The 26,720-nt window shown below is 38.0% G+C and overlaps 1 long non-coding RNA gene across 1 annotated transcript; it reads right to left on the bottom strand.

The window, feature by feature from the left end:
* Positions 1-179: 179 nt before the first annotated feature.
* On the bottom strand, positions 180-26,203 carry LOC122775062. The gene is made up of 3 exons (XR_006361061.1): positions 26,139-26,203; positions 21,327-21,434; positions 180-2,628 (listed from the first exon to the last, which is right to left on the bottom strand). It is a non-coding gene; the product is annotated as an uncharacterized LOC122775062 (long non-coding RNA).
* Between the last annotated feature and the right edge of the window lie 517 nt (positions 26,204-26,720).

The following is a 26,720-nucleotide window of genomic DNA, read 5'->3' as shown; positions in this document are numbered from 1 at the left end:
CACATAGCCCTGAAAAAAAACATATCTGAGTAAGATAGATGGAGAACATCCGATATGTGTCAGTTCAGACTGTTTTTTTTATAATATTTAATGTATGCAATAATAAATGGTGTCAGAGCTGCCACATAGTGATTTGATTTAAAACACACAACAATAAATAATAAACACTGCACAGAACAAATAGTAGTAGTTTTTATTAAACTTGATTACACACAGTCTTTTTTTTTAAGAATTTGGGTGTCTGTTCATTTCGGGTGGCAGATGTTTTCGCCGTGGCGACCCCTAAAGGAAGAAACCGAAAGAGGACAAATGTCTACTGTCAAATATCTCAAGAGATGGTTGTTGTGTTCATAACCATTTTTGATTAGACCTATATGCAATAAAACACAGTCATTCAGTATATTTTTCATTAGTTTGTGGGTCAGTGATTGTCAGTGAGTCCTGAAAACTATTAATAAAGTATTTGGATGTGCTTGTGAGGTAAATTAACCCTCTCGCATTAAGGAAATATATATATAAAAAAATGACTCATTACTGTTTTCCCAGTTTAAATAGGAGAAAATCAGAGTTCAGGAAATGAATTGTATTATTGACTTAACTGATCAAACAATACATGTATTGTTAAAGGGGCAATTTCTTCAAAAATATTGTTAGATTAATCATATTCCCTGACTCCTTTAGAAACCAGATTCAGTCATTAAAATTATTAGTGATCTATGAGCATAGCCGAGGTTCTGTTAAAGGAAAAGTGTGATCTCTCTTTTGTTCTAAGATCACAGAATAGTGGCTATTCATTTTGCAATTACTTTCTATTTGGCTCTGTAGTAAGTGAGTTGATAAATCGCATAGATAATTTAAAATATGCGTTAAAAGTCCTTTAGTCAGTGTTCAGTCGCTTAATGTGGGTGTTGTAAAAGATGGAGGTACAGGTAATGTGCTGCCTTCATACCATCCCTTCAATTTACAAGTAACAATGTAATGAGAAACACAGGAAGTCTCTCTTCTCATCTGCCTTCAGACTATTTTCTTTACCCTTTATTTACAAGCAGTCCTTGGACAGAACATATGGATATTATGTCAACACATATGAGCACTTGACCTGGTGTGAGTCACTGTGCCTTACTGTGTCATTGGATTGCAACATTATGTTTAGTAACCGTGAGTGATTTATTAACTCTGGATGGTTTTCACGTCTCAGTGAGAATTAGTGCTGTCAGTCCATTTGATTTGAACACCCATGATTTATGAAATTGATTGACTCAGTTTATGTAGTCACATGAATTCACAGGAACTTGCAGAGACAACTTATTCTCCATGGCCCTTGTAAAATAAATTAATATTGTTAATAAAAGACAGCATACCTGCTTTTCTGCAGTGCTTATATAGCAAAACAGACCATTTGTTAACTGTTGCCACCGTTACAAGGTGAGCACAAACAAATCAAAAGAGCATACAAGTATATCAGAAAAGAAAAGCATATTCACTTTTCATTTTATGTGGAATGCTCTTAAATTTAACCTGATGGAACTGGAATATTGCAGGCCTATAAAATATAATTATAGCACAAAATGATCTATTATCAAAACTAAGACATTTCTGTCATACAGTTCAAAAGTGCAAGGAATACATAATACATTTTGTAAAGACAGAGGACATACAAGGTTTCAACAGATGGTGCTGTACTGCAGCCACAGAGCAGGGTTTTAGTTATAATTAAGTTATGGGGTTTTCTTATATCAGAGGTAGAGTTTCAGTACATGTCAACATTACTCTGACCTCTGGGGCTGGATGAAAAACACAGGGTTATTCCTGTTGAAGTCTAACCTGTGACATTCTGCAACAAATACAATTCAGGTTATTTTTGTCAAGATTTTTCCACTGGAGGAGTTTAATTTGGGTCAGATTACACATTAAATCACATTACATTTGCATCTGCTACACATGAACATACTTTTAATGTAATATATTTTTTCAATATGTAATGTAAAATTTAGATTTAGTCAGCTGCTGCACCTGTCAAACTGAGCACACCAAAAATAGCAAAGTGAGGCAGAAGATGTGTGTTTACCTGTGAATTCCAAAATGAAATGAAAATAATTTTTTCTCTCTTAATGTTTGTGGAAGAGCACACATCAAATCAAAGGGTAGAATTGTAACAACTACATCATGTACAGTGTATACAGTAAAAAAAATACATGAATACTATCTATTAGTTATCACTAATGATTCATTCATGATTAGCACTTTATAAACACAATTCATTTGTATTTCCTCAGATGACTCAGTATGTGATTTTTAACCCAATTTGGTTAACATTCAATTGCATATGTATCCTTGTTTATCAGAGGACAACTCTCAACTGAGGGACACATGAGGTTAAATATCCAGTTTGTTTGATCCTGGACAGATTGTGCCAAAGAGTAATCCATAATGCCTGTGAAATGGCTCTTCATACAGCAGGCTGTGCTGAAATAACACAGATTGTTTTGTTCCTAAACACACCGTCGCTCTCCAATGACCCTGTGCTGCGCCACTTCAGGGATCCCACACTGCACTTGCTCTTCCAGCTGAAAAGGCCTTTTCATGTTCCATCAAGGCAGCAGGAAGAGTTCATTGGAGTGTTTACACCTGCAATTTATTGATAGATGCAGAACAGTGTAAGACTGCATATTTTATAATATATACAGTACAATGATAATAACAAAATATTTTGTATAACATTCATTTTTTATGTGAAAGTGAAAGGCTATCTGTATTGTATAGCAAAAAAAAGTAGTGTCACATATTCACTTGCAATACAGGTCAAGTTATATATTGTACGCTAATTCACTTAACAGTACAGGTATAATACTTTGTTAAAGAGCTTTCTTAAAGAAAAAAAAAAGTGTATTTAATTTAATTTGATATTGGAGAAACACATTAAGACTAATGATACATACCGGCACACATAACCAAGCCATATGGGGATTGCATACATTATTACTCAGTGCACCATGTATGATAAACACACCTTGACAGAATCAACAATTATCCTGACTTGTGCATTCACCCAGCTTAATGCAGGACGGGGAGGAAGCTGCAAGTATATGTATGTGTGTGTGTGTGTGTGTGTGTATGTGTGTGCTTTCTGTGCTCCCTAAACACAGGACAGAACCAGGACAACACAGATACGCAAACACATATCGAGGCAGCAAGGTTTCAGTCTCCCTGAGGGTTTCTCTTCACAAAGGAAACACAGGTCAGATTCAAGCTTGGCTCTTATTGGCTAGAACCAACTCTGAGTGTTTACATTAGTATGTGTGTACAATCTTGTGCCTGTGTGCATGGCTGCATTGACACATGTGTCCTCGTTCTTTAATTCATGTGCATGTAGATTATATTTTGTATATGGGAGGTACATATGTGTTTCCTTTAAGGTGTTTTATACGGATTGTACAGTATGCATACAAAAACACACACATACACATATATATACATATATATTCCTAATTTATTTAATGACATTAAGGATGAAAAGATTAATAAAAGATAAAAGGCTAGAATCTCAGCTCTTATTTTCCTGGTTACATCCAAACTGTGGACATGGCAACGTCTCTTTGAACTCTTTGAACCTATTTTTGTGAGCAAAAGTACTGGAGAATGAGACTGAAAGGTAATTCTTGTTGCTAATATAAATTGACTGCTCTGAATGTGTGCTCATGGTTTTCAACCTTTGGTTTTACCTCTAAAGAGTGTGTTTGCAGTTGAAAATGAAACATCAACATAAAGAGCAGAGAGCTGTGTGTGTAGGAGAAAAACAAGCCATTTTGAAGCGGGGAAAAGAGGACAAATCGATCAGAGGCATGGCACAAACATTGGGAATAGCCCATTCAAGAATTCGCTCACTACTCTCTTTTGTAGGACAGACAAAAAAGAGTAGTGAGCTAATTTAGTGAGCAATTGTGCTTTGAGGAAACACTGTAGGTATAGCTAAAAACACCACCCTCCAAAGAAGAGTAGACACTGAGACAGCAGCACAAACTGAAGAAGAGATGAGTCGCAAAAGCTCTGTGGCTTTTTTTATTTGTCAAAGTGAAAGGCTGAAATGTGGGCAAAGAAAGAACTGATAGAGACAATCCACAACATGCAAATCATCAAGCTTGTTGGAGGTGGTGACTTGGAAATGCACAACTGTGTCTGGAACAAGCTCACTAATATGTACTGACGATAGTAAGTAAGAAAGTAAGCAGTAATGTTGACAATAAACAGAAAGCAACAGTTTGGTGGTCTGCATCAACCAAAATGTTGTTTACTTACATTACATTCAAACTATCTGGTTATTCATGCTGCATTCGGAACGAGGAGTGACGTCACCACCTGCTTATTACAAAGACAAATGCATGTGAGATACGTATCTCGTTCTGTGAATATTTATTGTGCGTCATTTCAATTTTAAGAATTACTGCGTCTTCTTTGAGCCTAACATATGCAAGTAGTTACATTGAGTTTAGGTTAACTGTCAATTCTAGCAAGAGAATCTATTTGAATAAGTTCAAAGCTCTGAACTCAATATGAAATTCTCTCTTTTTTTGTGAAGATAAGCAAATAATTTAATCAGATTTGTTGGCCTGATACTGATGCTGGCGGGCCAGTTTTAGCCCACGGGCCACCAATTGCTGACCACTGCTTTATATGCTATTTTAGCTACATTTGAAAATTAAACAAAACGATGTGCACAACATATTTACTGTGAAACAAATATAACAGAAGCGCTATTAACAGAGAAGTGTTTGTATGGTGGCAGTCATCTTATGTCGGGGTTGGTGAGGTTGGTGAGGTTGCTCCTAGTTTGCGAGTACATTTTCATTTGTAGTCAGAACTTGGAACTTTGAAAGCGCCATCTCTTTTTTGCTCACTTTAAAAAAGGTAGAATTTGTATGACTAATGTCAGACATACAAATGAGTGGATGTTATATAGCTCTACCTGTGGTTGTGGAGACTGCAATAGAAATCCCAAAATCCCAAGAGAGCAAAATGCCACCCACACATACACTAGGCCAAGGCCTGAGGGGTGTGGCTCCTTTCTCTAGCTGTGAAAGAAAGGGGCAGGACAGAACTATAGATAGGGGCAGACAAAACAAATACCCCTTCCCTCTCTCACACACAGATTTGCACAGCTACTCTTCTTAGGACACTGCATTGATGTCCATTCATTTGGACAACCTAAATAAAGGATTATCCTTAAACTTAACCATAAAAAGTTGATGCCTAACCCTAACCACAATTAAAATCTTAGCCAGTTCCTCGGAAATGGGGTTCTGCCTATTTGGGATCAGGTTTTTGGTTTACATGTGACACAAGGTTAGTGTTTAGGCCAGAAAAGGTCCTAGTGGTAACAAATACAAGTACACACACACTCACACACACACAAACACACACACACACTACAATGGTATGTGCAGGTCAAAGAAGTCCAATAGACAGAGAGAAGATTGAAGGAATGTGTGTTTTAGACTGGTGCTTTTGTGTCGAAGGTTTTAACTTATGGCCCTTTTGAAAAAAGCCCACGGCCAAGTGGAAGAGAATTGGGCTTTTAGAAGGGTCACTGGTTCAAATCCTGGGACAGGTCAAGGGCTGGAGTGCCCCAGAGAAAGGTACCCAACCTCCCATTACTCCCAGGCACATATAAGTGCTGCCCACTGCTACTGCGCCTGGTTTGTGTGTGTGTTCACTACTGGTGTGTAAAAACCGATGGGTTAAATGCTAAGGTCAAATTCACTTTTAATAATCGGTGTGTGTAAATAACTCAATTGGCTCTCATAGAGCAGGTCAAACAAAACATGTACTTTTTAAACATGTAGTAGGTGCAGGACTGCAGATGTCCTAAACTAACATGGATTTCACGAGGTATGCAAATTGGTTTTGAATTTTTTTAAATTTCATTTGAGGGACAATGAGGCGTAGTGTACTGCATATATAATATAAAATAGAATGAGCTCGGTAATGAAAAATGCAGCTGAATTAGGTTAACATACACATTCAAGCCGTGCTATCACCTCAAACACATATTTGCTACACTGTGTATTTTCAATGAAATCATCACCTTATTCAACACAGAATGTTCAGAGGCAAATGCGCTTGTCTTTTCTTGGACAGGGAAGACATGCTGAGATTACATACAAAAATTATTTTAATGAAAATTCAGGTGTGCTTTCTGAAACTTGCCACTGTGTAATCCAATGTACATACAAAGGAGGTTTCAGAAATATTAGAAAAAGGTGAGATGACACTGCAGGGACCAGATGTTTGACTCAGCCTACAGTGGGATTATGGGAATTGGACAGTAAGCCGATATAGGAAACAATGTGAAGGAGACACTTGACAGTATTGGCAGAGCCAACATAAAAATGGATGTGGTTCTATGAAGGCAATATAGGAAGCTATTCTTTTGTCATCTACAAACTGCTGAATAAAAAAAAAAGGGATGCTGTGGTGCTGAAATAATACAGACAATAACCTAATTTCTTCAACAGAGCCAAGAGGGATTTAGTATTGACCACACTAGACATCTAAAGCTTCCCATGCTCATTTAAAACAATGGCCTGCATGACATTTCACCTGCCCTCCGTGAATCCTGTGTTATTACAGCAGCAGCAAAGGCTCAGTCGCTGCATCTGCACTCCAATAGCAGTTGCCATGGTAAAAGTCCCCCATCCCGCATCTAGCCTGTGCAGACAGAGAGGCAACACTCATGCTGGCTTGTGCTCGAGAAAATTAAAAGTCTAAGAGTGAGAAACGGCTAAAAAACCCAGAGACAGATATATTCACAGCTGCACGGCACGGTGGTATAATAATTATACGGCATAAAAATGTATACTGTATACATGACACCTTTATTGTTATATGGCAAGTAGCAAAACAGTGCACAAGGAAGGCCATTGACAGCATTCACAGCCAGTTCTATTTTGTATGGGAATAAAAGTTTTGATTTCATTTTTCCAGTGACAGTGAGGGGCCGGATGTGCTATATATAAATATATATATTTATATGAACATGATATCATGTTCAAATTATAAGTGACAAATTAAACTCTGCATGGAGAGATTCCGGAGACGAAGGATTAAAAGCTGGTAAAATCATTTATCACATGGATTATCGTTAACAGCTGCTCATTAAAAAACAGTCACATCTGGATTTATGTGCCATTTGTGTCTTGTGCACAGCAGGATTCAGGGACTGTCAATGTTATTGCCGTGTCAATGTGAACCAAGAGACATTTTTAATAAGTCATGGGGGAACGTAAATGTAAGTTTGATGGGAAATAACTGGGGATTTTTCTTTTAATTCACAGTATGGCGTGTGTGTATCAGGTACATTTAAAATTTGGCAGCAAATATAACATGTTTCAACAGCTGTTTGGTGTTTGGAGAAGATGTTACAATAGTTGTTTAAAACATTTGGTTATTTTTTTTCCTTCCACAGAGGATAAAAATTAATTTTCAAAATACAAAAGAAATACAATACTATTTTTTTTTTACACGTCTTGGGCCAGGAATCCTTATCTAGAGACAAAGAGATTTAAATAAATCATTCATTTTAAGGCACAATAATTCAATAATTGTAATCCTGTAAGCCCCAACAAATTCAAGCCAAGAAAAATATCTGTATCACATTTTGATCAAACCATATTTCAGTAGCATAAAACAGCATCGTGAACGGATGGCTCCAGTTCACCTTCAGCATAATCAATTTAGGAAGCCAATTTTCCTTCACACAGTTCACTATCGAGACAGACAAGGTTGTTGCAGCCATCATATTTAGAGTGAATACTCTATCATTAGCAAATCAATTGCAGTTTTCATTCACACTTGAAATGGTTTGAACCGAGACTTGAAGTGATTCGATGCCCTCCTTCTGCTGCACAAAGCCCGGTTCACTTACACTGAGCTACATGTGAAGCGAGAAAGCCTATTCTTTTCCACAAACTATTTGAATTTGTCCTTTAAAGTTCTCCACTCACTCCAAAGCAGCTTATAGACAACAATGTCAAGTTGGCCCATGGACGACCTCTAGCATGACTGATCCTCCGTATGTCTGACAGACTGTGTGTGTGTGTGTGTGTGTGTGTGTGTTTGAGAAAACAAACAACTGAGGGACATTATTGTGGACACTATTAAGTTTAAAATGATGCACACACACACACACACACACACGTCGTCACGACGACACATTTCTGTTTGGACATGAATAGCAACCTCAGCACAGGCCTTGATGAAAGCTAACACAAATGAATGGAACTCATTGATTCAATGGAGAGTGAAAGCTGCTCCCTTTAAAAAGCTGAAGGTAAAGTGGATTCACACGCAGTCAATATATGTAGAGTACTTCCATTCTTTAAGTATTGTACATGAAAAAACGAAATTATATAAGTCTTATCATTTACGTCAAGGTTAAGTGTACAGATAAAGACACACACCATCCAAATCCAGAGTGTGATTCAAAAGCATTTAAGACATGTGATGATTTATTACCTGTAGAGATAAGAAATATGCAGCGTATATATTATATTATAGTATAATAAATATAAAAGAAGATTAACTTTAAATGATTAATTATTATCATTATAATACGTCTGATAAAAGACACTAGGATTTAAACACACATACAGCAGGCCCATTTTTTTCCATGATTATTCTCATCCTGGTTCTTTTAGTAATAATAACTATATTGTTATGTTGTCATGTGGCCCAGGAGAAAAATAAAACATCACGTCAAATCACAACACAAAGCCCAGTATTCCAACCTGATACTGGTCTAGTACAAGTTGTTTGTGTAAAGAATATAAATGTATTTTCATGAGTAAAAGGGCTATTTAAATGAAATTAATTTAAATCAAGTTAGCGATGAAATTGACAGATAATGTTTTAGACAAGAGGAAAAAAATAATGTGAAAAAGTAATGTGTATTTAACACTATAACACGTCTTATTATATACATACATACATACATATATAAATATATATATATTATGTATATATATATGTATGTATGTAATAAGACATGTGTTATTGTGTGTGTATATGTATATATATATACATATACACACATTCTGCAGCAAAAAACAAACAATATAAAAGTATAAAGTTTGAATTTGAAAAACTGAATAAGAAAAATACATAAACGCTTGACTTGAGGATAAACTGGTACCACAGAGTCGAGCAGTTAATATTATTCACATAAAATTGAAATACATTTTATTTTGTAAAATTATTAGTGAGAGGGGTAATTAATTACGCTAATCTATCTACAGTAATAATAATAATGATACATTTACAGCAGGTTTATTATTTGACCCATTAGATGCTGATTATTCACTACATGAAGTGAAACAATATATAAACACTGATAGCTGACTATTGTGGTGCGACATCTAATTTATGTATTTCACATTCATTTTTAAGCGTTAAGAGTCATGACACATTTTGGCAATAAAACAAAGTTGCATAAAACATCTGCTGGAGAGAAAAATATTGAATTATGCCCTTTTAAAATGATCAGATATGTGTATGGGTTGAGATTTTTATTTTATTTTTTGGACATTTTATTTTAAATAAGCTTTTGCTATTATGCAGACATTTTTGCCTTGAACTTATACACAAAATGAAGTATAAAGTATAGTATAAAAAGTTTATAAAAAATACTGTACGTCAATACGTTCTCACTCACTCATTTCTTTTATATTTTATTTTAATGGATATCTTTTGACATTGTAAAATATTTGTAATGTTTAGAGCACATTATCTTATTATGTACAATATGTTACATGGCATTCAGAGACAAAATCATTCACTTTGCATCATGTACTCTGGCCAGAGTATTTGTGATAATAAAAAATGTATAATATTACTAATAATAATAATAATGTTTGTTCTAATAATTTTACACCTAAATATCCAACCTGTCCATGCGCTACAACACGGAGAGAGAGCACTGAATGTACACAGTGTGTGTGTGTGTAAACATGTGAAGTGTCACTGTGCCAACTTCCTTGCTTTTATTAAAAAAGATTACACAACGATTTTGCACAAACTCCACCCCGCCATTGTGGGGAAAGTCGGCGAAAACAAATCAGTATCGTATGAAAATCTGAGGCGACACGAGCTTGTGAACCACGGTTATGGTTGCCACTTTGGCTGTCTGTCTCACTGACCGCTCTGTTAATCCACTTAACACACAATAGACAACAGAGCCACTGATCTACAGGATCACCAGCCTGCGCGATACATTCCTAACAATTTATGGCTAAAAACATTTTATGTCACTGCACTCTTTCTCCTCTCGTATATATAGTAGAAAGGGAAAATAATGTTTGCATTAGAAGAAGCAGGCCTGCGGGTCATCGGTACTTGACGATGGGCTGAGAGATTTTTCACGGTGTCTTCTTTCTCGCTCTTTTCTCAACATTACCTTAACAAAAGCCTCTCCCTCTGTCTCTCTCTCTCTCTCTCTCTCTCACACACACACACACACACTCGCACACACATACATTGACTCCACCAGTGTAACAGACAAGGAAACAAAATGGCTGAATAGTGATGGAGAGGCTGTTCGACTAACCAGCCAGCACTAACATGTGTCAACACTACACTCATTATCCCAAGGACAGAGGGAAAAACTAACACTCTTTTGATAAAACCAGACAAATAAATAAAAGCCTCGTTCACAGTGAGGATATCGATAATGCAACACTGCATCAAGATCATTGGTGGGGAAAAGTCTTTTTTAAGATATCCCCACCAATTTGTTGTACCTCACGTTAAATTAAATAAATAAATAACGTAATCTCTTGAAAACCATTTGTGTGCTGCCAGTGGAGGTTTTATAATGGCAGCTCCAGCGTGACAGCAGAATACAGGCTGATGGCTGCCTTTTGAAGTCTGCTGCAGCAGCGCTGATATTCTCCACCACAAGTGCACATACAGTGTCATCAGTATTCTGGAAAAAAAAAAACACGCCTCTCTCTCTCCAGGTCTGCTGTATTTTTTATTCATATAACTGACAGCTGACATCATCCTCAAATACGAAATATGAAGATGAAATGTGATAGATGTTGTGCCACCTCAGACCATTGATATTATAACCGATAGATAGATAGATAGATAGATAGATAGATTGTTTTTACCTTTATTTTTTATATTATTATTATTTTATATTATTATCTTTATCTGCTCAGTTTTGCACCACGTAAAAAAACAACAAAATAAATGCAGAATATAATCTGATAATAATCTCAACATTTCAACAACATCGTGTTTCTTTAAATTTTTAAGGGTGCCTTTTCCTTCAACCATTATGCATACACGTACCGCAAGAAGGGCAGAGGGAGGCAGAGAGTGAAAGTGGTCCAGCGATAATGAACCTGTGTTTGCCACCGCTATAGGCAATCACTAACTAACCTTGTGAATAATCAAGCCTTGGCAGGCTAAGGAGGGAGAGGGGGTGAGAAATGAAGAGAAAGAGGGAGAAAATGACTCGCACCAGTCTCTAATCCTATCACTCTGGTCCATGGTGTGTGTGTGTGCGTGTGTGCGAGGGTTGTTTCTTTAGCACGGCTCCCACTGCGAGCAGTGAAAAGCAACCTGGAATCAAAAGCCTTAAATGCATCTATGTTTGTGTTTATCAAACAATGGCAAACCTCTGACTGAGGCCTTCTGTACAACTGAATCATTCTCTGCGGCTCGGTCGCTTTCTGCCTCCCGATGTAATTGCTGGGTTTTTATTCTGTGTCTGTGTGTGTGTGTTTGTTGCATATCACTTTCTTCAGGCAGTGCATCATCAGTGATATTTGGACATTTGTGAAGGGTATAAACACATGTTTATCACACTGCTGGTCTGGTGTCAGCGTGCTGTGAGATAGTGAATGGAAAGAGAGTTTTATACGGGAACACAACTGATGGCATGAAGTTTATATTGCTAGTTATTAATTATATGAACCAATTAACCTGATGAGTAACAGTGTTGGGTTAACCACAAAGACAGAAAGAAGGAAATGATTTCTCATTGTGGTCCCTTTGGATTTTTGGCTCCCTGTGTTCCAGGTATTACTCATGTTGTGGGGGACCTAAATCTGTTTACACAGTCACTTTTTGGAGACGTGTCTTCCTTATGGGGACAGGGTTAGGGTAAAGGTGAAGACATGTTTTATGGTTAGGGTTAGGGTTAGGTCAGTAGTTATGGTCACGGTTAGAGTAAGTCTTCAGGAAATGAATGCAAGTCAATTTAATGTCCTCTAAAGTCATGGAAACCAGACTCCTGCATGTGTGCTCTGTACATAACAACTGCTCGTCTGCTCACAGTTCTCTGGTTCGACAAGTATGGCTGGAACAAATTACCTCTGCTCTGTGAGTGTGCATGTGTGTGCAAGTGTGTGTCTAAACATGCTAACACATATGCAGTGTGTGTTAAAATTAGTGGGGGATGGCGACCTTCGCTCCACCTGTCCACAGCATCAGCTGTTGTTCCTTCTTACTTACACACACACACACAGACTACACCACTCATAATTGCAGTCACTGCATTGTTCAACATCTCATCCACTCTTCAACAGGAAGAACAAAACCCCAAACACTACAGTAAAATAATCATGTGACAGAAATCAATATTACAACAATGCTGCACAAACCCAATGAGTTACAAAGCTCTGTCTCCTGTCTGTCTTCCCAAAGACGTCCACCAAAAGCATATTTCTCACCCTCCATCTTACAGCTGGCTGGCCGACACTCAGACAAAGAGACACTACTGCAGTGTAAAAACGCACTGACGTAGCTGGTTCTCTGTGGATGAGATTGAGTCTGTGTGTGTGTGTGTGTGTGTGTGTTTCTATGCTTTATGAAAGTGCATGTACATGCTTCTGATAAATATCTGTGGGCAGATGTTTCATCTTTCATGCAAGTTTCCCCCATTTTACTTGTAGTATGTCTTGTTTTTTTGTGAATTTCCAATAGTTTCTCTCTTAATTCTCACATCACAATTTTCTCTCGTCTCTTCTCACTCTGTACCTCACCCATCCCCCTCGTCTCCTCTCCTCTCCTCTCGTCTCCTCCACAATGCAAATCGTAAATAAAATTGCAGGACTGAAAATTGTAATGACAGTCTTTTTCCTTTCACACTGTTTACGAACGGCCCCAATAGACACAGATGGAACTAAAAACACTGGCGTCTTTCTTTTGGAGGAGAGAATACACGCTCACACAAAATACATTTGGACGAGCACGTAAAACCATTCTTCATCCTATCAGCATTCTTGAGGAAAATAGAACTTATACCATTATAACCATTATAATATTAGGCTTGACTGAGGCAAAATAAGAGATAACACAATGAAATTGGCCAGTGTGAGTCACCATTTCTTACAAGAATTAATGACAATAATCCTGAGAGAAGCAAACACAAATTTTGGATGGTGCAGAGGCTCACCTGCAGTGTGAGGAAGTTGCTGGCTGGATAAAACACTGTCCATGTGACGGGGGGCTAAGTCTCCTCTTTACACAGACTAAGTGAAAACCTTAGTTAACTGATGATGGAATGAAAACAAAGAAAAGTAATGGCAAGTTGAGGAGGAAAAAAGAGAAAGAGAGAGAGAGAGAGGTGGAAGTGATGAGGAGAGGACACAAACTCCATGAAAGACAGAAAGCAAAGACCTGCTCGCACCTAAGTGATCAAACTTTTAACTTTTAGAACAGGAGCAACAGATGCAGCGGTGGTGTATTGTGGAGGGTATTAGGACGAGGGACACCCCAAAATCTCCCCCGCTGTGCCTACGCATTTGTTTGTGTGTGTGAGTGTGACAGCAGGGAGCAGCTCAGCGCAGGACGCCGCACGCAGTGAGGGGCCATTAGACATGGTGGGGTGACCCACATAAAAGACACACACACACACACACACACACGGTCCTTTCCTTTTTGTGACCAATGTGCCATGATAACCATAAGACCAGGATTCTTTATAATTGGGTTTTGCATGGCCATTGTCACATGGTTTTCTGTGTAGGATTTTGAAAACAACTGCTGGTCCAGTCAGTGTGCGTATACTCGGTGGATATCAGACAAAGTCTTTTCAGTCATAAAACACATTCTTCATTTCAGTGTTTGTGTTTCTCCACACACTGTCTACATGCATTTGTTGTGAGAAAATCTTAAACGTAGTGGAACGTGCAAAAGCTGCAGTGATACACTCTGCCCCAAGGATTCTTATTTGTCTCTTATAGAATAAGTGGAACATTATAACTGAACTACACTTCTGTACAAAGACACAAGACATTAGGACTTCATGAAATGGACATTGTTGGTTGTGGTGGTGTTAAAAAAAAAAACAACCATAAAAAAGTTGAAACAAACTCTCAGATTGATTATTATCAATGGAGTGTAAGTTTAAAGTCATTAACATGTTTTTCTATGTCTTGGTGCAAAACTAAAAGTTGAATTTACATAATCCAAATCTGGGACCAAACCAGCAATTCCAAAGTGGAAAAACATTGCATGAAATTTTGATTATATTAGTTTTTCTTTTAAAGGGAAATGTTTAACACCAGCATTGGAATATCATAATGTGAATGACTATATTTATTTAGACGATGACTGAGGTGGATCTATATCCATAATCAATTGTATAATTTGGCGAAAACAAAAACACAAATATGATTATGAACTTGTGCGTATTATCTACAAACCATAAATGACAAATTATCATCAATTTCCATCTATGACAATTGTGTTTGAGACTAACAGGATGAGTTTTTAATGCTAAACTGTCGTCCTGTGTGCACCAGACTTTCAGCATGATGATTCATTTGACTAAGTTGAGTGAGCATCAGGTTCTGCATCAACTCCAACACCATATTTGTTGGGTAATATATCTTGAGCCATGTCTTTTTTCTCTCCGATAATTATAATTTGGCTGCACAGCTTCTCTTGCTCACAGTAGACAGATTGTTGAGTTGGTGAGTTGGCCTGCAGTTCTGAAACTCTCCTTCTTTCATTATCCTTATCTGTCCATATCTCCCTCCTGCCCCCACAACACGTATGTGTGTGTGTGTCTGGAATGTGTGCATGCACAGCAGGGAGTTGCAAATTACAGCAGTGATTAAAACCCAATAGTGTGGAAAGAGAGAGTGAAACAGTGAGGGGAAAAAGAAAGAAAAAGAAAGGGATATTGATGAACAGACAAAGAGAGAGAGAGAGAGAGAGAGAGAGAGAGAGAACAGACACAAAAGTGTTCTCCTGTGGATTTTAGTATTTTACTGTGACACCGGAGCAGAATCTATGTAAACACAAACACATTTGTGTCAGAGAAACCATCATTGTAATCATATGTAGTCATACAGAAAGTGTATTTCTGTAGAAAGAAAGAAATGTAAACGAGTTTGCTGACACACATGCGAAGCCTCATCCGTTATCAGCACTAATGCTATAGGATTTTTTCAGTAATGACACAGGTTCAAGGATATATAGAGTCTATGTTCACATGTAACAAAAATCCATACATTACTCCTCGTACCGAGTTATATAAGGCTCAAAATAACAACCATGATCACACCTATAGCTGTTAACGATGAAGTCACAGTGGTGTCACACTTAAACATGCTGGTGGCTAAAACTCTCAGATGAAACCAATCAGGGAGCAGTTTGCCGCGTGAAGAGCTGCACAGATGAAGCCAACCGCGTTTCCTCGACTCTCTGATTTAACCACATGCTCCCAACTGAGAGGAATCCACTCATGTCACTCTCCTGCTGTACCTACATGGTGTCATTGTGGACTCAGAAAACACCCTGCATCATCGCTTGAAAATGTTTTGCAACGTGAAAATGCTTTTTTTTTCTTTTTTAAAATTTCAATATGCATCCATTAGCACTGCAGAACAGAAAAAATAAAATGTCCCTTTAAAGACAGTGGAAAATAACTGAAGCTTTGTTTTCTTTAAGATTATTTTGCAAAGATATATTCAGTGACACAAGTCTATACTTCAGAAGATTACATGGACACCAGTAGTTATGACTCATAAACTTGCTCTTTCTCGTCAGTCTGCTCGTCAATGTATTCTTTGTCATTTTGTCTTCAGGACAGAACACGGTTCACGGACACATTCTCAACACAAATGTGACATTCCGCTTGTTTAAAGCTGATTAAAATTCCTTGATTTATTTTATTCATCATATCGAAAGCCAGGCAGCTCCTTTCTAATGAAGCCAGCGGACAGTTTGATGTTTGTGTGTGTGTGTGTTTCTGCAGAGTGACAGGTGAGTGAGCTATCTGCAGCGCTCACACACTCACCCCCTGCTGTGTTTAATCAATACCATTCTGAATTCCAGCCTACACACACACACACACACACACGCACTATCTTTCCTGAAGACACCAAGGGAATACTAAGTATGGACAACTTCACACCTCCTCTAAACTATATGCACACATGCACGCACGCACACACACACTGATATTTGTATACCTTTTTTTTGTGGATGTGTGTGTCCATAATTATTATTATTGTTATTATCCTCCAGGGTCCAGGTGATGAGATTCACAAACCAAACCAAGCATGAGGTCAGGAATTACCATCTTTTCTTTTTTTATTATTATTTTTTTTATCACTGCTGCTTCCTATATTTCATATTTTGCAAATATTATGGTTAAATATACCTTTAGTTTAGTTTGATTTAGTTCAGGGGTGTCAAACTCATTTTAGTTCAGGGGTCATATACAACACAATCAATTTGATCTCAAGTGGCATAGCATAATAACCTATAAACAACTATAACTCAAAATGTTGCCCTTTGATTTAAATTTAATGAACCACCTTAAATTTCTTGAGAAAAATGATTGCGATTTTAAAAGTATAAGGCCTATATTTACCATTTACACTGAATTCTTCACAAATTCATCACGTGGGCCAGATTGGACCCTCTGATGGACCCGTTCTGGCCTGTGAGCCGTACGTTTGACACCCCTGATTTAGCTTGGCTTTTTAAAACAGTCTGTCTCGGTGCAGATCAACATTTCTGCGAGACTACAACTTCTCCAAAGTGCAGGGACTTTTTCCACTGATCACAAAACCCAGATGCAAGCATAAGGATTTCACTTCTGGGTCAAATGACTCAGTCGAATAGACACAGATTTTTATTGACGCCAGCTCAGATTGGTTTAGTAATGGAGACATCCATGTGCACTACAGCTCATTTTGCCATCTACTACTTTATTTTTGCAGTCTTGTTGCTGAGTTTGCACCTTTTTCCAGCATGACATTTTGAGGTGCACAATTCAAGCAGTGACACAAAACTGTTCTGCTGAGTTTGACAGAGGGACAGAAGTGAAAGATAAAAAAAAGTGTGACCTCTGTTGTCTCTCCAAAGAACAGTGCTTTCTTCTGTCACGTGTCACTTTTTCTTTTTATGGCATTTTCACTGGAGAAAACATACAGGAGGACAAACACCTCCACTGGCAATAGAAAAGGAGTGAATCACCACTATATTTACTCATGTTGCATTACCTGTGCTAATTGTGGTAAATGAAAATGTGTTAGCAAGTTTATCCAGTGACAATGTAAAGAGAAAAGCCACACACACACATGCAAACCGGCAACCTTCTAAGTTAAACAATCATAATTTGGTAATGTATCCTTTTAAAAAAACTGCAAAAAAAACTTTAAACTGCAAACTATAGCTAATATTTGCTCAAAATGAAATAAAAATACATTACATGATATTTACCACATAATCTGAAAGAAGTAGGTTGTAATCAACTCATATGTCTGCTTAAAAAAAATCCTGGAGATCAGAGGTGTGTAGCTCTGCAGAGTTATAAGCTATTTATGGACTGTTTTCGAAGCCACCGCATCCCATAACAACGGCCTGTCTCTGCTGTGAGAAAATAAGTAGCTATAAAAATCTGAAAATGGGCCGCTTCAAGATGAGGCATAATTAAGGCAAACATGGAACACACCCCCACCCCTTTTCTTTTTCTGTCCCTCCTGACACCTTGATTCCCCCTCACACACACACGCATGCACACACGCACGCATGCACACACGCACGCACACACACACACCAACAAGCTCCCCTGCTGTGAGAGCAAACACTCATAGCACATGATCATCATGACGATACGGAAATATGAATTATGCATAAAGGCAGCCTTGCCTCGGCTGCAGCAACAAAGCTGTGTGGGTGATATTCTCCTTTTCAAATGATATGGGAAATATCCCCTTAGTATTAATAATATAATAATCTATCACATTCACAGTGTCTGCTGTATTAGTCTCTCACACATTTGTGCTTTGTTTGGTGTTATCCTCATTTCATCATCGCACACACTTAACACTGAACCGTTAACACATATAATTCAGGAAAAACATTTGAGGATTGTGTGCTTATTATTAATATTAGAATAAATGATGAAAGCTCATACTTATACTTCAAGCTTAATCACAGAAACACTAATTCCAGTGTTGCCCTTCAATAAAGTGTTCAATAAGCTGTGGGGGTGAATGTAATTATATATATTTTTTGCTGATTTTGCTTTTCTTCGTTGTCTCTTTTCAAGGTCACAGTGCAATTAAAACACCCGCACAATGAAAGTGCAGATCACGTGTGCAGTAAACGTGTGTCTATTGTTTATTAAGTGAAGTCAGTTGTGTTATAGACAAACAAAAGTATTTAAGGAAAGCTGACAGTGTGACAGTATGAAACAGCTCTCAGGCAGGAGCTTCTCTCGAACAGATTGGCTATTATTAGACGTTCGTCTAATCCAAAATTTGACTGAAATTATTCAAGTAGCAGCAGATCCAGAGTTGACAGGCAGACAAAGAGTGGCTTTCTATATTTTTCCAAGGAAAGAGCAGTTCCTGGAAGGAAAAAAATAAAACAGGAGAGATCCACGGAGGTTTTGAATGAAGGGCAGTCTGAGGCGCATGATCGGTGATGTAAGAGCGGTTAGACATAGCTGGTTGGAAGGTTACGTTGTGTGTTGTTCGGTGACCAAATAGTCTGAGAGACATGATTAATTGAATGGATTAAACTTACTGGAACACAAAACCTGTAACATACAACAAACACATATTTTTTATCCCAAACATCCTGCAAGCAAAAATAAATTACCATCATTTTTTGAGGATGTCATAATTTTTAATTAAACTAAATATGAAATCAAACAGAAAGCACAGCCGTCCACCTCTGTTTTGCAAACTAAATTTAAAAAGTCTAATCATTTCTTCTTTTGGCCATGACAACTCAATCAAAATCTGTGCTTTTGAGTTATGCGGTTCAAAATCAGACAGATAAGCAGACAAAGTCTTTAGTGCAGCTAATCATTGTCATGTACCAGCTTTTACCTACTGACAATTATTTAAATTTTGTTTAAAATCATCTTGCAATAAGGTTCCAAAATCCGAAATGCTGTTGGTATCTTGTCAAAATTCAGATTTTATTCATTAATGTTGTTATTATATTTTTTCTTCCATGTTAAAACCTTTTTAAAAGATTGTATTTTAAAAGTAAGACACGCAGTGATGGGAAAGTATAAACATTATCCTTTGACAGTCGACATTTATACTGTAATTTTTCACAAAAACCTGATTAAGATAAATATAGCATCACTTTTCACATGATATTTAGTGTTGTAAAATGTATCCATATTTAAAATAAAATATATATGTACTGAATCTGTCAGCTTTATTAATTACTACATCTTTTTTGCTAATTAACCATGCTTGTTTGTTTTCCATCTTGTTATAATACAGTCATGTGACCATTAACAATAATAACAATGTCAAAGAATGCAGTTTTTTTTTAAATGCAATATCTTTAAATCAAATTGGCAGTTCCGGTGTGTTTTCCCTGCGTACAAATGTGTGGCATTACCATTCATTTTATGTTACTGGGCCTTAATGCAATACGCTCAGCGTATAAGCCTGTCTAATTATCTCTTCAGTGTGGCAGAGTTTAGCTGCACAGTAAACAGAGATGACAGAAGTGTGTGCAGGTGTGGAAGTGCTCATGTGTACGTGTCATTTGGGAAGGTGCAATGGTGCCGACGTTCCCATAACTGTGTGCTGACACCTCCTCAGTATGTAAGAACCATCTCTCCCACTGCATTATTTAAAGGTTTAGAGGGATAGAGACGAGGAGGAGAGAGGGAGAGGGGACAAGGAGAGATAAAGGCAGGGAGAGAGAGATGCAGGTATCCTTAAAAACTGCCTCTAAAATGAGTTATAAACCAGAGTAAAACTTAACCAATTACTCACTCCCTCTCCTCCTCCTCCTCTGCATCAGTCTCTCTTCATTTTCCATGTGATTTCTCTCCACCGTTTCATTTCTTCCACTAGATCACCCTCTGCTCTACCCTTTCACACCCTCCCAGCTTCCCTCTCTCCAGCGAGAGTAACAACATTCCAGGAGAAATATGATTAACACAGCAGAGAGGACACATACACACACACACACACACACACACACACACACCTCAATGTTGTGTTGAGAAATAAAGATGCAGAAGGAGAGGAAAGGTAAGGCACAGAGACAGGGTGTGGCGCTGGATAATAATACCAGAGCAGCACAGCAGCACACTGCTGGGCTACATTAGTTGGTTTCTGTCTGTAGTTTGAATGATTCTCTGTGCCCTCCTTCCCTTTCGGTGCAAAGCTCAAACACACACCAGTCAGGGAGATCGGAGAGTCTAATCTGTTTTCTCCATAGGATGCACCGTCGATGTCCTCGGCTCAGTGCATGCTGGGAAAAGCTACAATGTCTCCTTCCTCCACTGAACAGACTGTACAATAGAGTACCTCAGTAAAGGCTAAAACGATGTTTCTAATGTCTCATCTGCAGTCATCACAACTCTGTTGTCTGCTGCTCAGTGTTGGTATCGGTCCAATATTGGTGAAAATCACTGGATCAAACATTGGAAATAGGAAAGGACTGGAAAGAGAGACATGTGCCATAAACATCATGTGACCAGAGTGTGAGTGCTGGATGCACATATCTGCTGTGTGGGTGTTTTTAAAAGTACACCGTGTAGGATTTAGCAATATCTATTGTTGAAGTTGCATGTAGCAGCTGAATATCTCTCACATCACCCATTCCCCTTTGAAAGATGTAAGTAGAAAAACCCTTCAGTTTTTAATAAAACTCAAAAAGTATGTCCATTACAAACATGGTCTACAAAGAGAAGACCCGTGTAAATAGATTAGATTAGATTAGATTAGATTGTTTTCTGGTACATAACAGTTGTCGAAGCAAAAACAATAGGGCCTTTACACCACTGTTTAAAAAAGTGTTTAAAAACAAGTTTACTATACCTGTAACAGGAATGTCCTGTGAGTGATGAGAATATTTCCATCGACAAGGTATGCAGTCATTCAGCTGGTCAGCCAGTTACTGCAGCAGAGTGTTTTTGATGAAGCCAGCTGTGAAGTTCAATAACAGAATATATATCATCATTTAGGTCATTCAGGACATCCTTGCTCCTACCATTTCATGCCTTTTCACATGTTTTATACTTTTATTACATTTTATCCATGGGAAATTAATGGAGACCAGAGATCTGTAAATATATATCACATTACATCATGTTAAACACCAACAAGGAGGAAATAGAGGTACATTACAAGAAGAAAGAGGATTGGCTAAGGTGTGGAAAGTAGAAGAGAAGCAGTAATATAACACTGACATATGCCAACTGCCATAAAAGAAGCTTTTTTCTAACATCGCAATAGCTTTCTTTCCATGGGTCACAATGGATGCACCACAACCAAATGTGGAATAATTGGTTCCACATATGGAATCAAGCGGGCACCAAGTGACCAAATTCTGTGGTGGCTGGTTGTTTTTGGACATATGTGGGAAATCAGACATCACAGAAATGGTAGCCATAAAGTCTCTGGACATGACTTTCCACGACCTTGATTTGAACCATGTAAGGCCAGTGTATCTTTCTGAAATTCATGCTATCACAAGACAGTTGCTGGTGGCACCGAAGGCTCTCAAGAGCATGAAAATGGTACACATCAAGGTAGATAATGTTCTGCTGATTAGTCATTGTTTACAGCCCTTTCAGGTGAAGCTGATCGACTTTGGCTCAAAATGTCTCCAAAATGGAACTTGGCAATACCTTGCAAGTCCTTCCTTACAGGGTCCCTGAAGGTCTTCCTCTGTGTATCTTGTGTGATATTGTGCATTTGATTGGAAAAAAATGTATAATGCCGAGAGGAATCTATACCTAGTGAGTAGTGCGCTTTTCACCCAGTGGTAACTGGCATTACATCAATTATATCTCGATGACACTGTGGTGACACACGTAGCTTTATAAGCCTATAATTAATTATAATTATAATAATCAATCGCTATGAAACACTTTCCTAGTCGTTCAGCTGCTTATATCGATGGGAAACCATTGTGTCATGTTTTTGACGGACAATAGCTCAAATGGCACCAATGTGGCTGCTAATGATGCTCCAGATGTGGACAAGTTTAACACCGAAGATGGAACCACGGATTCTAAAGTCAAAGCCCAATCTATGCTTTAGCAGAAGATTTGTCATCCAATCATTCAAGAGAGTAGCATCCAAAATATAGTGGCTCTAGAAACTGCTGCTTCCAGAAACCAGCCGTCATGGAAAGCTAGCTCAGGCAACACAGATCGTGTTTCTGATGTGGACACGATAAGCGCCAATGACAGAACCCCAGGTTATAAAGCCAAAACTAAGCTTTTCAGGAAGATTTGTAGATTTCTCTCTTGACCGTTCAAGATAATGAGAAAACCTGCTCCCAGCAATGAGAAGCAGCCCCCCACAGAATTCCAACAGCACTGCTGCTGGTGGCAGGCACTAACTCAGGTGTGACAGAGAAAGCTACACAATTAAGAGTTTAACAGGTAACAGATGATGTTAGACTGTGTGTAACACACCAAAGGCTTAGTCTTTGAATGTAAGTGTAGGTTGTGGCTCAGCACTTTGTGCCTAACTTTGTCACTCTGTCACCATCTACAGCATATGCTAACGTGAAAAGCTTGCAGGAGTCAGGGGAAATCTTGGTGCATAAAGCTCGAGGACTGCTGAATGTGTGTGAACATCGAGACCTCAGGTAGTATTCTACTGTGATAGATATATACGGGTGGGCATGTAGATGGATGGGCTCTGGAGTACACTGGTAAATCATTGTCGCTTAACACCGTCGGCAGCTGTATTTGGCAAAGAGGAAGCCATCCATATCAATTCTGAGCAGAAATACAGCTGAGTTATGGAGGCCCAAACCCATGTAAGACTGAAAACATGTCTTATAGTCAGATGAGTCCACATTTCAGCCTTTTTTGGGCAAACAAATGGATGTGCCATATATGAAAAGGACCACCCAGTCTATAATCAATGTAATGTGCATTTAACAATATCTGTAATTGTATTGGAGTGTATTAAATGGGTGATCTGCATATATGTGTTGATACTGCTGATGCAGAGAGACACATGCTCCCACAAGACAATGTCTTTTACCAGAAACTCCATGTCTATTTCATCAGGACAATACCCAGCCTCATTCTACACGAGTCACAGCAGTGGGGCTTCATAGACACGGAGTGTGTGTGTGTGTGTGTGTGTGTGTGCTTGACTACTCTGCCTGCAGTACAGATATGTTTGGAAATGAATGGCACATCACTTTGTTTGCAGAAAAGATGTGCAAACATTCCACTTGCAAACCTGTAACAATTAATAGGTTCAATTCTGATTTCAAAAAGTGGTGAAACATTTGTAATGTAATGTAATCTTGTTTTTATGGCTCCTTTTGAAATATTGAACATGGAGTTGTCGGCAGCATCGTTCACTGGCTATCATCCATGTAATGCAAACTCCGTCAGCTCTCCTCACATAACCCTTGCCCATATTTAAACAATGGATTGTCTGTAGAGCAACTATTTCCATCTCAAGAGCGTTTTACAAAGTCACACACTGCAGTAGAAAAAAAATAGGAGCAACACAATCAATGATTAAATAAGTTAAAAGAAAGATAAAGAAAGTTGGACCCGTTGCCCCAAAACAAAAACAAAAAACAACTCATAAATATTATTGCAACAGTGATGCAACACCAAAGAGTCTGTAACGGAGCGGTGTTGAATCACAGAGAAATTACAGAGTGATGGCACATGATCCTGCAGAATCTTATAAAATAAACTATCAGAAAACAAATCATAATATTACCGGATGATGATGCTATCATGTGTCACAACTTCAAATACAAATGTCTTGAAAGGACACCCAGCATTTTCAAAATGACAGAAAGAAACAGGGGCAGATGTAGAATGGAAGAGAGCGAAGGAGAGTGGCAGAGACATTGGGGGAGTACGAGGGAGTAAATTGAGGGAAAGCAGAAAAGATGAGAGGAGGGAGAGGGAGGGAGGGAGAGCGGAGTGGTTTTAGGCTGATGTGAAAGCCAGCAGGTCACAGAGGTTGCCTTTAAATTTAGAACAAACCACAAACACTGAATGTCTCCTCCAAAAGACCCAGTGACTGATTATAATGGCTGCCTGTTCTGATCTCGTCCTGTCCGCCTCTCAGTGCTGCTTTCCTAAGAGAGCTGTGACTATTGGGCTAACATGTGGGCAGGCCCTCATTTTACTAACACAATTAGGGCATTTAGCTGACGCCCTTTTCCAAAGCATTTAACAATAGCAGTGGAAAAGGCTGCAGTGTCGGTGAATCCTGTGGACAGCATCGTATCGTACAGACACAGTAAATGATATCAGGACAACAGGGAAGTATGTATCAGTAGGAGAAACAAGGTTATATACTGTGTCAACACACTGTGCTAACAAAGCTACTTCAATTCCAAATGACCTGACCTTACAAACATCTCAGGCAGGAAGAGGCAGGCTAACAGTTCAGACTGACAATAAGCATTGTGTTGTTTTTGTGTTTAAGTAACATTAAGTAAAATCAAATCTGCAACAACACCAACAAAGACGGACGATTATATTAAATATTTCTGAACGACTGCTGCCTTTAGTGTGATATGGAGGTTATGTTCAGAAGCTTAACAATTGCCAAGTGCCTTCTTACTGTGTGAACAATTGGAGTTCTCTTTCTCATACTGGTCTCCGTCTGTATGTAAAAGGCCTAGTGTGTTGTGTGTGTTGTGTGTATATTTAGTGCTTCACAGGTAGAAATGAGCAGATTTGATTGAGCTGAATATATCACACACACACACACACACACGAATATACCACCTAATGCGTTTTTTTAATCTGCTGTTGAAAAAAACCCTCTTATATGTGGTTGTTTATTATGAACACATCATGACCATCAGATTTATTTACAGACCTAAAATAAACCAGCTTTATTTTTGTTCAAATATATAATGGACAAAATGAAGCAACCTAAAATTCACTGGGCAAAATTATTTTTTTACCTGTTTATTCTTCCGAAAAACATCCAGTTAAAAATGTAATTTCAGACCAGACTTGAGTTTGACAATGATTGGCCGGAGCAAGTTTGCGTCTCCCTTTCTTCATGGTATTTAGTGATGAAACCTGTTGTTTTTGTTTTAAGTGAACGAAAGCAGTGGCAGCCCCAGTCTGATGCAAAGAAGAGTGTTAACATTTTTTATTTTACTTTTATCATTTAACATTTAATTCCGCCTATTAACAAAATAGAACCCCTCAATAAATGTGATTACTGAGTGATAACCGAATTATTTTGTTATGTTATAAGAAAAGGTCCCATAAACACAATACTTACTTAAAACACTTTAATTCCACAATTCCACATCCATTAAACTATCAAGCCAAACAAGTAGTGCTCTCATAATAAAACACCAAACCATACCACAAAAAGGCATTTAAATGAAATGAAAAATTATCTTTTAAACTGAAAACTATAAAATAGATGCACAAATGTAATTTTGTTATTTTTGTCAATGCACTAGCAGCCACTTTTATGTTAATTATTATTTGTTGCCAGTAGGAAATAATATTGGGATAAATGAAATTACATTGAAACTTGTTTCAGCAGAATTTCTTCAGTCTCTAACAGACAAGTTACAGTTGACTTTCAGAGATATTTAAGAGCAGGGCGGCATACAGGAATCATAAGAAGAGAGCAGATTAAAACAGAACAGGTACTCACTCAGGTTGAAGTAGGAATAGACCCCAAAACAAATCACTAACATGCAGAAGTCTGTCGACTATCCTGTCAGGGTGAAAGCTAGTTGCCTTGGCCCAGGCTGGGCGCTATTTGTGAGCCAAATCCTTAAAGAACAAGAAGCTTTCTCTGAGCGTAAACCTGCTGACAGACTGGGGGCTTTGAAGGCCCCCAACTGAGCTCGGCACAGAGCTTTGAAGCCAACTGAAAACTCTGCTTTATGAGACTCAATGAAAGCGAAGAAAAGCGGAAAGTTATGAAAAGCAGAGAAACACTGAGCACTGTTGCTGTTGTGCTTTGTTGGTTCGTGATTGTGTGTTGTGTTTTATTCCATGATTACTTTTTGTAAATATGTATGAGGCCTGTGGTATCGTGTTTGTCACTAAATACTGTGACGGTGCGGTTTGTTGATCTCGCACACAACTTACTGATTTAGATCCTAATTATTATATTATAGTATTAACTAAAAACGTTTAATTTTAATATAGGTTATTTCACCTTTACTTAAATTAAACTGATATGGATTCATAAGTCAATCTGTTGTTAAACACAATCATTTGTTTTGCA

The sequence above is a fragment of the Solea senegalensis genome, linkage group LG9 (genome assembly GCF_019176455.1).
Source record: "Solea senegalensis isolate Sse05_10M linkage group LG9, IFAPA_SoseM_1, whole genome shotgun sequence".
NCBI lineage: Eukaryota > Metazoa > Chordata > Actinopteri > Pleuronectiformes > Soleidae > Solea > Solea senegalensis.
The sequence above is the reverse complement of the archived record's forward strand: the minus strand, read 5'-3'. Positions and strand labels throughout refer to the sequence as shown.